Here is a 17,489-nt window from a genome sequence, read left to right as displayed (position 1 = left end):
TAGCTATAATAAAAAAGATATATTATTTTATATAACTATTTAAGTAAGATTAATATAGCTAGAAATAAGTACTTTAAAGATATATAATAGACTTAATAATACCGGATTAGATTATAACTTCCTTAATAATAATTAGATTTAAAGCCGAGGCTTTATTACCTTAGCTAAATATAATTAAGAATTTATAATTTTTTATAGAAATAAATTTAAGATTTATTAAGCCTATAATCTTAAAGTATTTATTATAAATAATTATAGTAAGATATATTCTTTTAAGCTATAGTTCTATAAATATAAGAATATTAGCTCTTATAGTCTTATTTTTAATATAGAATTTTATAAAATAATTCTTATATAATATATAGATTATATTAAGAAATAATAGATATATATACTTATATAGTCTAATAATATTAAAATCCTAATACTAAAAGAGGTTTATAAGGAGCTTAATTTATATTCTAAACTAGTATCTTAAGTTTTATTCTTAATTAAAGGCAAATATAATTATTTTAAATAATAGGCTTTATATATTTATAATAGTTATTAGATCTCTGCTTTATTATATGGCTTTAATAATACTAAATAGAAGTTTTTAATATAGTAAATTAATATTCTTCAAAAAAGGGCCTTAGAAATATTTATATATTTTCGGGATAATAAATACAAAAATTTCTTAGAAGTTTTTAATTCTAATAAAGCTTTAAAACTTTCTAATTTTAATAGTATTAAATATTCTATTAATATAAATAATACGGGTTTATATAGACTTTTATATAATTTATTAAAGACCTAACTAGAAGTATTATATTTATATTTATAAATATTAGATAAGGCCTGATAAAAGTCCTATAAAAATATTTATTCTTTTTATTTCTAAAAAAATAAAGAATTATATTTTTATATTAATTATTATAGATTTAATTAAATTATAATTAAGAATTAATATCTGCTTTCTCTTATTAATAAAACCCTCAATTAGCTCTAGAAAGTAAAGATTTTTATAAAATTAAATCTTAAAAATATATATTATTAAATAAGAATTTATAAAAAATATAAGTAAAAAACGGCTTTTAGGATTTATTATAGCTATTTTAAATATCTTATAATATCTTTTAGGCTAGCTAATATACTAGTTATATTTTAAATATATATTAATATTATATTTATAGAATTCTTGAATTATTTTATAGTTATTTATTTAAATAATATTTTTATTTATTTTCGAAATAAAAGTAAATATTATAATTATATTTATTACGTTTTTACTAAATTATATAAAAATAACTTGTTTTATAAATTCAGTAAATACGAGTTTAATATTAAAGAAGTCGAATTCTTGAACTTCTTTATTAAAATAGAAAATATTCGAATAAATCTTAAATAAGTTTATAATATTATTAAATAGCTAGAACCAGAATTATTTTATAATATTAAAGTATTTCTTGAATTTACTAATTTCTATTATAGGCTTATTTATTATTATTTTCAGGTAATTATAAGCTTAATAGATTCTTAAAAGAAATAAAAAAGAGCCGGAAATCCGGTCTCTTTATATAAATAAATAAAGTAGCTAAAAGCTTTAAGACTTTAAAAAAAGCTTTTATTATAATACTTATTCTAATTTATTTTAATCTTTCTAAGAAGATTTATATTAAAACTAATATATTAAAATTCGTAATTACTAATACTATTTTATAATAAGTTAATTTTAGTAATAGCCCGAAAAAATACTAATATCTAGTAATATTTTAGTTCTAGAACTTTTTAAAGCCAAATATAATTATAATACCTATAATAGAAAATTATTTATAATTATTAAAGCCTTTAAATATTAGTATTATTACCTTAAAGAGTTTAGGTTTATAACTGAGGTTATTATAGATTATAATAACCTCTAATATTTTATAAGAATAAAGTATTTAGAAAGCTATTAAGTATATTAGGTAATATATTTTATAATATATAATTTTAATATTATTTATTATAAAGATATTTCAAATCTAGTAAATAGATCTAATAAAAGGCCTAATTATAAAAAAAGGTTCTATTAATATAACTTGGTTTCTAATCTTTTAGAATAAGTTAAAGAAAGCTTTTGTAATTATAATTTAGAGGTTTTTATAAATATCTAAAAAGTTCCTTTTTTAAAATAAGTATTATTTAATATTTATTATATTTATAATAACTAAAAATAAACATTTATTATAAAATAAATAAATAAATAAATAATCTTATAAATCCCTTAATTATAGAATTAATTAAGAAATAAAATATAGAAAAATACTTTAAAGGCTTTATTATTATAGCTAAAGTAATAAGGATATCTATAACTATATTACTTAATAGAACTAAAGATTTCTCGATTTCTCGAGTTTTTAAATTAAATAGTTATAAATATCTAATTTCTTATATATAAATATATATAGCTATTAAAAAAGCTATAGTATTAGCTCTTTTATCTAAATTTCTTCTAAATATTATTTAGATAGCTTAGAGAAATAATTCTTAATATTAGAATATCTTAAAATAAAGGCTTAGTAAGAGAAATATTAAGAAAAAAGAAATCTAGAAAAATAATTTAAATTTATTTAAATATTATTCAAGAATTATTATATTTAATAATCCCGCTTTATATTAAGAGTTTATAAAGCTTTATTATAATAATCTAATAGTCGGATATTATAAAATAAAGAAAACTTTCGAGCTTTTTAGAAAATTCTAATATTAGAAAAATATAAAAAGAAATATTTATAAGTATTATTAAGAATATAATATTTACTAGATAATTAAAGCCAAAAGATATTTATTATATAATTTATTTAGTAATTTACTATAGCTTAAAAGACTTTAGAATAAGATCTTTATAGATTTTATTATAAGTCTATTATTATATAAAAACCTAATAGGAAATCCCGATTTTAATATAATTCTTATAATTATTAATTAATATTTTAAAATAATAAGATATATTATATATTATAAAATAGTTAATTTTTTAGAGTTTATTAAAATTATATAGAAATATGTTTTTTTATTATTTTTAGCTTCTTTAATAAAATTATTTCTAATTAAAAAATAGTATTTATTAGCTAGTTCTAATTCGGTTTCTACTTCTATTTAATATATAAATAGTATTTAAATATAGCTTATTTTTCTTAAATAAATAATTAAATAAAAAGGCAAAATTAGGTCTTAAAATACTATTTAAAATATTATTATAATACCTAAAAAATAATTAATTTAAGAAGCTATTTTTTATAGAATTTATATATAATAACTTAAAATATATTAGGTTTTATAAAATATATCTTTTATATATATTATAAATACTATTCTTAATTTCTATAGAATTCTAAGAATAAAATTCTAAGAAAAGAACTAGTTATATATAAAAGATTAAAAATCCTTAAAATAGAATAGAAAAAACTTAAAAATTTAAAATATTATATATAAAATAATTAGGAAATCTATTATAATAAATACTAATTAGTTAAATATTATTTTAAAGAAACTTAAATAATATTATTAATAAGGGATATTAAATTTAAAATAAAAAAGCTTAAACTAAAATTTATAAGTTTATTTAAAATACTTAAATATATTAGTAATTTAATATATTAATTAGAACTATTAAATATAAGTAATTAGAACTATTAAATATATATAATTATTTATATTTAACTTTTTATATTTCTTTTTTTAAGAAATATATAATATAAAAAAATTAGAATTTATATTTATATTTTTCCGGAAAATATCTGAAATTAGTAAATAATAATAAAGAATAAGAATAGAAAATAGAGGCTATTATTAATTACTAATAAGATAATAGAAATAAAAATTAATAGTATTTAATTAAATAGAAAGCTTAGCCTAAAAGTTATAATATTTAATTATTTATTTTTTCTAATTCTAAAACTTTTAAGAAATTTCTAAAATTATATAACCGAAATTATAGTTTGAAATCCGAAACTATCTTTTAATAATTTTTTAAAATTAAAAAGAATTCTGAACTATTAAGAAAAAGAAAACCTAAATAGCCAAGAAAAAACCTAAAATAATAATAGAAATATTCTTTTTTTAGTATTTTTTATTTATAAAGAATTTCTAGAATTTTATTAAGACTTATAAAAATTATATTTAAATTATTAGAAAAAGATTCAGAATTAAGAAAGATTTATTATAAGTAAATTAATTATAAATATTTTAAATAAATAAACTCTAATTCTTATAAATTTCTAATTCTTAAAATAAAAATACTAAATATTAGCCTTATTTATAATTTAGTAAAGAATTAGATAATATTTTCTGAAATCCGCTTATTCTTTAATAGAATATAATTATATTATAATAATATTAGTATTAAAAATATTAAAAGAAGTAAATAAGGAACTTATAATTATTATATATATTTTTATAAAAGGCTTAAACATTTAAAATTAGATTTTAAATAGTTATAAATATTATATTATTAATATTTGAAATACTATTAGTAGTTTATTTAAAAATCTTAATAGAAATCTTAATAATAAGATTAATATCTTAAAAATAGACTTTATAATATTTCTTTAAAGAATTAGTAAATATCTAAATATATTAAAAAAACTTATTTTTAGAATACTAATTTAAGTAATATTTTTATTAGCTTTATTAAAACAGGAAAGGGAATTCTAAAGCTTATTAGACTTTTTTTAGTTTTCAAAAACCTAATTAATAGTATTATTTATATTAGTATAATATTATTTAGAATATTTTTTAAAGAATTTCTTAAAAATTATAATAGTATTTTCTTAAAACTAGTAAATCTCTAATAAGTAATAAGAAATCTGAAGTTATATTAGCTTTAATAAATATTAAAACTAAAGAACTTACTAATATATAAAATTTAAAGCCTTTATTATAATAGTTATAATTCTTTTTATTAAGTATTATAATATATAAAATAAAAGAATTAATAAGCAAATATTTAAAATATTTCAAATATTTACTAGTAATAGAAAAAGAGGCTATAAGGTTATTTTTATATTTATTATTACGAGAATAAATAGTAAAGCTAGATATTATAAAATTAATTAAAAATAATTAAAAAAAAACTTAAAAAAGAATAGAAAAAGAAGCTAAAAAGTAATAATAAAAGAAGTTATTATATATATAATTATTAAAAAGAAAGAAAATATATAATAATATAAAGAAATTCTTTTATAGAAATAGAAAACTACCTAAATTAATTACTAATTTTTATATTAGTTCTAATTAGAAATTAGTATAACTAATTAATATATATTTCTAGAAGCCTATAAATAATTTTTAGAATCTTAGAAATATTTATATATATTTCTTATATAAATATTTTATTAAATTCTTTTTATAAAGCTATTTAGATTATTTTAATATAAGATCTAATAAATAATATTAATTTTATAGAATAATATCTTAATATTTTAAATTAAACTAATAAAAATATTTAGTTCCTAAATAAAATTGCAATTATTAGCTAATCTTTATATCTAAGATATAATTACTCTTTTTTCTTGCTTATTTAGCCCTAATTTAATTAGACGATTTTTATATCTATTACTTAAATTATATTAATAAAATTATTTCCTAAAATACTAGAAGTTTACCTTAATTATATTATAGACTTATAAAGAGAGCCTATAAATAAGGTATTTATAAGAGAACTATTTATTGAGAAAACTAAGCTAAGAAGAAAAGAAAGTCTCGAGCTAAGGTCCTTTAAGTATTTATAGTTCTTTGCTTATAACTTGGCCTAATAGGGCTTAGTATCCTAAATTTCCTAGAGTATAACTTCCCTTAGCTTCGTTATATATAACCGTTATATAACTCCAGATATCAGATACCTAAATACTAAATACCAGATATTAAATACCAGATATTAAATACCAGATATTAAATACCAGATATTAAATACCAGATATTAAATGCCAGATTAGATAGAATATAGAATTATAATATTATTTCTCTTCTTAAAAAAAGCTTATTCTCAAGTAAATAGGTATTATAGAATTATTATTCAAATTATTATAATTCTTTATTTTATTCTTTCAGGCTTATATCTAGTCGACTAGCTTCTTTAGTAAACCTGGCTATTATTAATTAGTCAAGTAATAGTCTTATAGCTTATAGGGAAAGTATTTTAGATTAGAGGCCGGATACTAGTTAAGGTCTTTATTATATCTAACTTAACTAATCCTATATAAGAGCTTTCTCTATTTTATCTTTAATACTAGAATATCCTATATTTTATACTTTTTGTCTATTATTACTTGAATTAGTAGAGGTAATTCGTTCTTCTGGCCAGATAATAGCTTATTAATAGCCTTATATAAATAATTAAAAGAGAATATATTATGAATTTTAATACTTTCAAATAGTTTAATCTTATAGAAGTTATCTATTTAATATAGAATTAGATAAGGCCCGGCTATTTAGTAGTCTAGCTTATAGCTAGAGTATTATATTCTTTATTTTTTTACTAATATATATATCTTATTTTCTATTTTGAAATTTATAAGATAATATTTAGTATTAATATATTTCTCTATTCTCTTTTATATCTATTCTATATTTTCCTTATTTCTTTTTATAATATCTTTTATTTATCTAGTAATCTATTAAGCCTTTATTTTATTTAGCTTATCTTAGGATATAGTTATTAGAATTAACTAGTTAAAGGAGATTTATAAAAGTCTACTATTAAGGAATTTATATAGGGATATACTAATAGAGCTATATAAGAAGATAAGTTAAGTATAATTAATTATTAGTAAGTATTTATTCTAGTTATCTTAGTAATATATAATATATAGATATAATTATTAATTAATATATTAGTTTATAATTTCCGTTTATTTATTAGTTTATAGATAGTATACTATTAATAGCTTTAGCTTTATATTCAGAATTCTATTGAATTCCTTTTAGAATACTAATATAAATTACAGACTATAATCGGAAATAATAGAGGCTAGAGGGCTATAGTAATAATAGATAATTCAGAGATATATCTTTATTATATTTTCTATTATAATTATTTTATAGTAAGATATAGAAATAGCTTACTTATTTAATTAGTTAATTATAATATATATAATATTATAGCTAGACTTCGAGCTAGATATTAACTTGAAATCTATTATAATATATTACTATAAGTAATCCGGAACTAATAAAAGATAAAGTAAACCAGAAGTTTTATTTTTTGGGATATTTATCTATTTATATAATTAGTAGTTATAAATATATTAAGTAATATTATATTATAATAGTAACTTTCTTAGAGTTAATTTTAATATTATTTATAGAGATAATAAAGCTAAGATATTTTATATATATAATATGAAATTTAGATTTTTTAATATCTACTTATAAGCTTATATTCTAGAGCTATTAAAGAACCTTTTTTATATAAAGTTTATATTTTAATTTATTATTAGAATAAATAAGAATATTATTTAGATAAGCTATATAAAAGTTATTTAGGTATTCAAATAAGATATTATTTATATAGTACTAGTAAATAACTAGCCCGTTAGTTAGTTTAAAGAATAAAACCTTATATTTATATATTCTATAGTATATATGAAATATTATTAATTTCTCTAATTCGAAATCTATATAAATTTAATAGAAAACTTAATAGATATTAAGCTTTATAAAGATTTTTATTTTACTAATTCTAGCTAAAGTCTTATTAATAAGAGAAAGAAAGTAATAGTTCTTATAAGTAATCTAGTTAAGCTTCCGGTAATTAATATAGAATTATAGGCTCTTATTAGACTTTCTTATAAAAAGAATAGAAGTTATAAATAGTAATTAACTAAATAAAACTCTTATTAAGGTTCTCTAGAAAATATTTCTTTATAGCTTCTAATTCGGCTATTATTATCTTATATAAAGAGCTATATTTTAGATATTTCTTTATTTTCTTTTCTAATTATATCTTATAATTATATAACTAATAGAAAGATAGAATATTAGAGGCTTCCTTAGAAAAAGTATTATTAAACTTGGTATATTATTCGGGAATAATAAAGTTTTTAATATTAATTTCTAGAAAGGGCTTTCTTTATTATTTAAAGAAGCTATTAATCTTATAGAGGCTTATAATAAAAGCTTTATTCTCGGATTATTAGAGGTTATAATATATATTTATAGAGCTAATACTAATAATCTTAATAATAGGAGCTTTTACTAGCTTTTTTTCTATATATAGTCTTTTCTAATATAGGATATTTATAGAATAAATAATACTAGCTAGAAAGTTTTCTATTTAGTAATAGCTATCTTAAATATTCTATTTATAAGAGTATTTAATCTTTGGCTTTTAAGAAATAGAGGTAGCTAGTACTAGTTTAGGCTCTTTATCCGGATCTAATTTGAAATTAATAGAATTATATTCGGAAGCAGTATTATTAATAAAGCTAGTATATAGAAAGAAGTTAGTAATAGAATTATTTTTTATATTATAGTTCTTAATAAAAGCTTGTTTCTTAATAGTTTATTATTAGTTCTCTTTATTAAATATATAGTTTCTGGCTTTAATATTTATTTAATAATTAAAATAAAAGATATATCTCGGGATAAGAAATAGAGTCTTTTAAAGTATAGAAATCTCTTATATAATCGAGAATAATAGAAAGAGGAGCTTGGGCTATATTAAATATTAGTTTCGGATATTAAGAAGTAAATTAAAGTATTTTAGTTATTTATAGCCGAGAATAAGGTTATAGAATTCAAGCTTAAGAATTAATAAAGGAATATTATATTATTATCTCTAATTAATAATAAGATATATTTTTAAGAAATAAATAATATAGGTTCCTAGCTTATTATTATATCCCTTAATACTAATAGGCTTAGATAAGTACTAGAACTTAAGATTAAAGAAAGTAGTAATATCTATAGTAAAAAAAATATTAATAAATATAAAACTATTTGCTTCGAAGTTAATAAAAGAAGAAATATTAACTAAATATCTATTATAAGATAAGTTATAGAATATAGTCAAATATAGTTCTCCTATTAACTTGTCCAGATTAATTTCTATAAGATTAATTCTAAGTTTACCTAAAAAGAAGTCTTTTCCTAAACATTCCCGTTTCCTGATATATTATTTATATTAGCCTCTATAAGCTTATTATTTTTCTCTAGTTTCTTAATATTAGTAATATACTTTAGTACTAGATAATTATAGGCTATATAACTAGTTTAAAAATAGTTAAAGCAGGTTAAGGTTAAAATAAGAGTACTTTTTCTTTTAATAACTAGCTTACTAATAATTAGAAGTATTCGGGTTAGTATAAAGATATAAAAAGTTATTATATAAAGCTTAAAAGTAGTAAATATAGAAATACTAGAAATAGTAAAAATTAGAAAAGTAGTAATAGCTCGAGCCTTAATATATTTTCTAAAGCTTTTATAAGTCTATAATATCTTTATTTCGGAATTAACTAATAAGCCTATATAGTATAGGTTATAGAATATATAGATAAAATAGTACTAACTTATAAATTATTTTTAAAGAAAAAGTATTAGTTTATTATATAGCTTATTAAAATAGTTCTATAAATAAATCTGAACTTTATTTACTAAAAAAAATAAACTTGGTTTTAAATTTATAGAAGATCTAAACTTTATTTATTTATAGCTTCTTATATTTATATCTAGCTTTATATATATAATAAGAGTTAATAAAGTATTTACTAAAATAGTTAATTATTTCTATAGCTATTTCAAAAGAATTAATAATATTAGGCTTATATTAAGTATATAAGTAATATTAGATATTACTTTTTATATAATTAAAAATATAGTATATATAGGCATTCTTATTTATATAATAGTCTATATTAACTTTGAATTTACTAATAATCTGGACTTACTAATAATTATAGGTTAGGTTTTTACTATTACTAAACTTTAAGGAATCCGGAATCTTTATAAAGCGGAACTTGCTATATTTAGAAACTTCTCTATCCGGATATATTTATTTAATAGAAGAAACTAGAGAGTTAGGTACTATATTATAATATTTAGATTAGAAGCAGATATTATCTGAAGTATACTCTTTATTAATAGAATATTCTCGAAAAAGCTTCTCTATATTAAGCAAATAAGCTAGACTAGTAGCCAAGCTATTTAGGATTATATAGTTAGTCTAGGCATCTATCTAGATCTTAATTTAGGCGTATTATAATATAAATATATTAGAATAGATATTAAATAAAATAGGTAATTCTCTTAGAATAAAAGGTTCTATTCTAGAAGTATTCTTAGTACCGGATATAAGAGATAGGATTATAGGATATAGGTAAAGACCCTTAGAAGGGCTATTAGTATAAGAGGCTATATTAAAAATATTAGATATATATAATTCGTATATAGAGAGTTATTCTTTAAAAGTAAATAATTATTTTAGGAGAAATATTCTAGAGTCTTTTCAGGTAAAAAGAAAGAGCTTAGTTTAATATTATAGACCTATAAAGAAAGCTTATAGATGAGGCACTTATAGGAGAACTATTTATTAAGAAAACTAAGCTAAGGAGAAAAGGAAGTCTTAAGCTAAGGTCCCTTAAGTATTTATAGTTCTTTGCTTATAGCTTGGCCTAATAGGGCTTAATATTCTAAATTTCCCAAAGTATAGCTTCCCTTAGCTTTATTATATATAACCGTTATATGACTCTAGATACCAGATACCCAGATACTAAATACCAGATACTAAATACCAGATACTAAATACTAGATACTAAATACTAGACTAGATAAAGTATAGAATTATAATAAATTAAATATATAATTAATTAAATATTTTACTAGAATAAATTAATAGATCTTGGAAATAAGATTTTAGGAAACAAATATAGTTATAATATATATAGAGTTATATATAACTAAAGAATATATAATAAATCTCGGATATTATAAATATTAATTAGGGAAATTAATAGCTCTTTATTATTATAGCTAATTACTATTTATATTATAAGTATTAGGCTTATAAATTACTAATTATATATATATTATTAGAGCCTCTTATTTAGAAAAGTCTTCCCTAAATCTTATAAAAGAAATAAAGATTAATTCTATATTAAATTTAATATTATAGTTTTATAATTCATTAATTTATTTTATAATTTTATTATTTACTAATAAATACCTTATAAAATTATATTATAAATCGTATTAATATACTTTAAATAAATAGCTTTTTTGAATTTTATATTATTTGTAATATCCTTAAATTAGCCTTTAATAAAAAAGAAAAGCTCTTAGTAAAAAGCTTTAATAACTTTATAAGAAACTTTATTCTTATATATTTTATTCTAAATAATAACTAGATTTATTAGAATTATAATAAAAGGCTTTTCAAATAATAGATTATTATTAAGCTATTTTTTAATTATTATCTTATTTAAGAACTATTATTTAATTAAAGGCATTTATTTATCTAATTAAATAAATTATATTTAAATACTTTTCTTTTACTTTCTTTATTAGATATTTACTTAATTTCTTTATATTTTTCAAATCGAAATTATTATAAATAAAAGAATAATTAATATTTTTAAGAACTTTCTTATTAAAGAAAATATAACTAATATTTTAATTTTTCTTATTAAAAAAACCTTATTATTTAAAGTTTTAGTAATAGCCAGATTATTAATATTACTTTTATATTAATAGTAATTAATATCTTTATAAATATAGTATTAGGCTAGCTAAGAATAAATAACTAAATAAATAAAATATTTAGCTAATACTTTATAAAATCCAAGTTATATTAAGAGGTCTGTATTATGCTCTATCGCTTCACTAGTAAATTTAGCGTTACGTGATCGCGATAACGCATGCGGCTGGCTATTATTTAGAACACCAAAGCTCCTATACTTACGAGCTTCCCTCCTTAGTTTAGAATCCTCGGATTAAGAGCCACTCTACTTTGCTTTCCAAGCCCAGAGCCCGGTTTCGTGACAGTCTGTTATTAAGAGTTAAAAGGCTAAAATAAAATAGCTATTATCTAGATCTCTATATTTCGAAATTTTATTTTTTTAAAAGTAGAACTATAATAGCTCTATTTCTTCTATTAAAAGCTCTCGAATATTAAGCTTTTTAGTTTATTTTAAATAATTTTTCTTATAAATATAGCTATTTATATTTAGATTAGAAGTATTAGATTCAGAAATAAGAATTATAATATTGAATTAGAGCTATAAATTCGGGTAAAATTAATTAAAAACCTAATATTTATATTTATAATTTATAATTTCCTTATTTTCTAAAAAGAAATCTTATATTTCTTTATTTATTTAAGTAATAGAGATATATTTCTTATTTTTAGTAACTTTATAAATCTTAGTAACTATTTTTAAGATATTTATAAACTTAATATTAATTATATTAATAAAGAAAATATTAATAAATTACTAAAAATATAATTTATAAAAAGCTTTAAAGAATTTATTACTAATTTCATAATATTTTTATTTATAAATAAGTACTAAAATATAATTATTCTAATAACTAAGTATTAATTTCTATTTAGCTAATATCTTATAAATATAATATTTAAGTATTTTATAAATAATATTAGTTTTCCTTTTCTTAATTCTAAATATACTTTTTGAAATCTTTTTAAATAGTATCTTTTTCTTACTTTTCTTTACTTTATTTTCTAGTATTTTATTAATCTTATATTTAAACTAGTATTTAGATCTTTACTATTTATTTAGAGTTTTAGGCTTAGCTTAATTTCCTATTTTACTAGGTTCTTAATTAGCTATACTAGTTCTACTAGTTTTACTAGTAATACTATTAATAGGCTTTATTAAATTAGCTCTAGTTTTATTAGCTGAATTCGACTAAGTTATAGCTAAGATTATAATAGGGGTCTATTTTCTAGACTTATTATAAAAAACAGAAAAAAATTTATTATTATAATATTTTTTAATAAAGATTCTAAAAATATTAAAAATATATTATTTAGCCTTAAAATTATTAGCTAATAATAGCTTAAAAACTAATTTTTTAGGTTCCGAAATAGTTTTAGTATATTTAAATACTTTAGTAATATTTAATTTAGTAAATATATTAGTATTCCAATATTTTTTATTTTTAATATATTTTAAAATAGCTTTATTAATTAACTAAATAGCTTTATATATTAAAACTTTTATTTTAAAAAGAAAATATAATTTCTTATAAATATTCTTATTAAGATTATTATAGATATTATTAATATATTACCTAAAGGCTTTATTATATAATATTATTTTATTTTAATTCTTAGTTTTTAAATTATTTATTATAGTTTTAATCTTATTAAGCTTCTCTTATTTGCCTTTAGTAATGCCTTTAATAATTTTTTCGAATTCTTTATTATTGGCTTTATAGTTCTTTAGCTTTTCCTTAATTAATTTTAGTTTAGTTTTATTTTTAATAAAGGTTTTCTATTTCAAGAGCTTATTATATATATTATTTAGTTTACTAAAGATATTTATATTAAATTCAAAAATTATAGCTATCTTTTCTAGTATTAGTAAGCTTTCTATAATTACCTAAACTCTTTTAATATTTTAAACTTTAATACTATTAATTTATAGGCTTTTAGTAATATTATAGCTTATAAGAATTTACTATTATACTTTACTAGCTTAAGAAATCTGTTCTTTAGTTATTTTATTATTCTTGAAAAAATTATATAAGTAATATTAATATAATAGTTATAGATTATAAAATTAAAGATTTTTAAAATTATAAGAATTTCTTTTAAATACTTTCTAAAATAAAAAATAAATTAGAATAGACTTGAATTATATAAAAGTATTATATATATTCGAGTTTTCTTTCTTTTAAATAAGAAAATAAAGCTAAAATCATAATATATATAATAGAAAAAATAGGTATAATAAATAGATATATTTAAGATAATATAATTATAAATTAAAAATAATTATAAAAAATAAAATATGAAATTAAGCTTTTATTATAAAAAAGAATACTAATATATATATTTAAGGAAATATAATCTGGAAAATAATTAAGGTAAGCTAAATTAAATAGAAATAATAAATAAATAAATAAGAAAATAATATAATAAGAATATAAATATAATAATAGTAATATCTAAAATATTAAAATATGAAAGAAAATAATATAAATTCCATAATATAAATATATTTTAATTCTTTATTTATTTGAAAATATTTCTATTAATTTAAAAAATAATATAAAAGAAAAAGAAATAATATAAGAAATATATAAAAGATAAAATATATAAAAATATAAAATAAGTATTAATAAAAAAGAAACCCAGAATACCGGAATTAAGAAATAATTTAGATTAAGATATTATTATAATAGAGATATAAAATATAGAATAATATATAGAGAAGAATAGGCTTTTATAGTATAGAATTATAGTATATAATTGAGATATAGAATTAGAAAATAAAGATTGGGTTATTTTCTAAGAACTAAGAAAGAGAACAGGGAATATATATATGAAACCGGATATATGAATGTCTGGAGGTTACCTGACTGTGCCATATAACTAATAGAAGTAAAATCCCTATTATAATACTAATTTAAAATAAAATAAAAGATTAATAAAAGTAATATATTCTAGAAAATAAGAATTCTCTTATTCTATTATATAGAAACTTTAGAGCCCGAGAATACTATTATATAATAACTATATACTAGTAATTATATATATACTTATATAACTATACTTATATATTTAAGCTTTAGCTACTTGTATTATATCTTCATTTTTTTAGATCTATTTATATATTATTATTATAATATAATAATAATGTTTTATTATAATAATTAGTAGTAATATTCTTTAATTTAATCTAATTAGAGTTTTCTTACTATTAATTACCTACGGATTCCTCTATATCTCTCTAGTAAGCCTTTTAAAGCTCTGCTCTCTAACTAGTCGATTTCTTAATTAAGTTATTAATTAGAAACCAATACTCTTCTTTTAATTAGATCTCTTAATTAAGTATTCTATTTAATAAATAAATCGATTTTCAGTTATTACTATTCGTATAATAATTATTATCTAAATCAGAATACTATACTCGCTTTCTAGTAATTGCAACTAATACTGCCCTCCCAATACTTCTGTATTATAAATAACTACTATATTAACTATAATATATATAAATATTATAATAGTCTCTTTCTTAGCTTAATGTCTCTATATACTTCATATAGCCTCGACTACTATCCTCCTGCTATTAAATAGCCTTCCTTAGCTTATTAATAGCCAGCCTCTTTCTCCTGCTATTAAGTAGCCTTCCTTAGCTTATTAATAGCTCTCTATTTCTCTCCTGTATTTCCTGTATATTAAATACATATATATAATACTATTAGAACGCTTTGGTTAATAGTATTGGGCTAGGTACTCTAGTAAAGGTTTAGGGATATTAGATATAGCTATTTTTAAGCTTTTGAGTGAAATTTATTCGATTTTCTATTCTTTTCAAAAAGTTGGCCCGTATATATAAGTGAATTATATATATATATATATATTATAAAGAACTACGCAGTTCTTTCTTTTTTGGGGGCATATATTATATGGCAACTATATGCTAGTAGTCACGTGCATGCTCACGTGACTATACTCATATATTTAAGCTTTGGCCACCCGTATTATACCTCCTTTCTTCCAGATCTATTTATATATTATTATTATAATATAATAATAACGTTTTATTATAACAGATACTATAGCTCGAATTTGATTGGGTTAGAGGTTTGCGGTTTTGGAATTAGTAGAGTTCTTAATATTTGCTTCATGAATTAATTTATTAGTCTGAATTATAAAGTTAAAAAACTATATCCCGAAATGTAATAAAGCTTATAAACCAGGAGAATTTCTTAATACTTGTTTTATTCTTCTATATATTATACTCTAACCTTGGAAAACCCTTTCTTATTCTAACTTTATACCAAGTATTTTATATACTAGAAGAGGCAAGTTCTAACTTAGCTATAATTATTAGCCTTATAAGTATTTACTCGGCTTATAGTTATCTGCTAATATCCTCTTTAATTATAACTAAAGCACTATATACCGCAGGCATTATTACAGCTAATAATTCTATTAATACAAGTTAATATTCTTATTATAGTTTATATAATCTCTTCTTTTAACTAATTATTTTCCTTTTTTAATCTTTAGAAGAGAGCGGACTATTAAAATACAGCTAATATATCTATTAAGGCATTTATAGCTATTAAAACAAAGAATAAAAATAGCTTTATAGGACGCCGGCTACTTCTATCTAGTTATGGTATTTAGACTTTAACTAGTCGGGCAAAACAGCGTATAGTTCGGGCCGTCTAGAACTAATTAATATATAGTAAGTCAGGCGGCTCTTTTAAATAAGCTAAGAGAGTTTTGAAACTTGTTTTGTAATAAATACTCGGCTTCTCGGCGAATATATTAATCTCTAAATTAATTTATATATCAACTTTCTAGTTCGGCTTCTTTAAAGTATTAAGGCTATAACTAGATAAATATTAGAAAGAATAACTGCCTCTTGCTTTATTATTAATCTGGCGGTATTACTTTATTCGCTTTGCTTTATTTACTATATTTCGTTATTACTAGTTATATATTAGGGCGTATTATTTGCGTCTCGATAAGTAATATATATATGTATTCCGCAAGTTCAGTGAGACTCCTAAACTAATTGCCAGAGTATTTTTCAAAAATCTATAATACTTGGAAATATACTAGCCGTAGAATTCATTTCATTATTTATAATAGGTAAAGAGATCCCGAAGCGCTTATATTATATTAACAATTTAAAATCTCTTAACCCGAGCAATCTGGTATTTATGATTTCTGGGCAATAGAGATAAGCGATCTGAGGCTAACGGTTTATGGTAGGGAACGACGAAACTAGTAGTGATCAGGCGGGATATAAAGCAGCTGGTGGTGATGGGCAGGGCGTAATGGAGTTGAGGCGGGATGTGATGAAGCTGCCACTCGCGTAGGCCCGCACATATTGTCCAACCATTTTGTCCAGTACGGCACCGGGACCCTTCGTACAACAATGAATGGTATTGATTCCATCAAGGGATGGCATTGCGATTCGAAGGTAACCTCTCATACATGAATGACCTGTTCCAAGCTGATCAAATTCACCGGAGAGATACTGTTTAATCTTCTCACAGATTATCTTTGATGTAGAAATTTCATGCTCTTAAGAAGCGAGTTTTGATTACTGTAATAATTAATAGTACTGGGTGAACTCATTGAGGTTTAGCACTTAGCGTATGCATCCCCTGGGCAAAGCACCGCACGCAATCGCAGGTAGTGTTTAACACATACGCTAATAATATTTCGTTGGGGACTTCTATACGAAAGGCATCCGAAAATTTGGGCATTCCAAAATTATCTTTGATGTGAGGGCTATTTTTGTAAGTTGGCGGGGTGGACCGCT

Source organism: Hyaloscypha bicolor (genome assembly GCF_002865645.1).
Source record: "Hyaloscypha bicolor E unplaced genomic scaffold K444scaffold_142, whole genome shotgun sequence".
Lineage (NCBI taxonomy): Eukaryota > Fungi > Ascomycota > Leotiomycetes > Helotiales > Hyaloscyphaceae > Hyaloscypha > Hyaloscypha bicolor.
The sequence above is the reverse complement of the archived record's forward strand: the minus strand, read 5'-3'. Positions refer to the sequence as shown.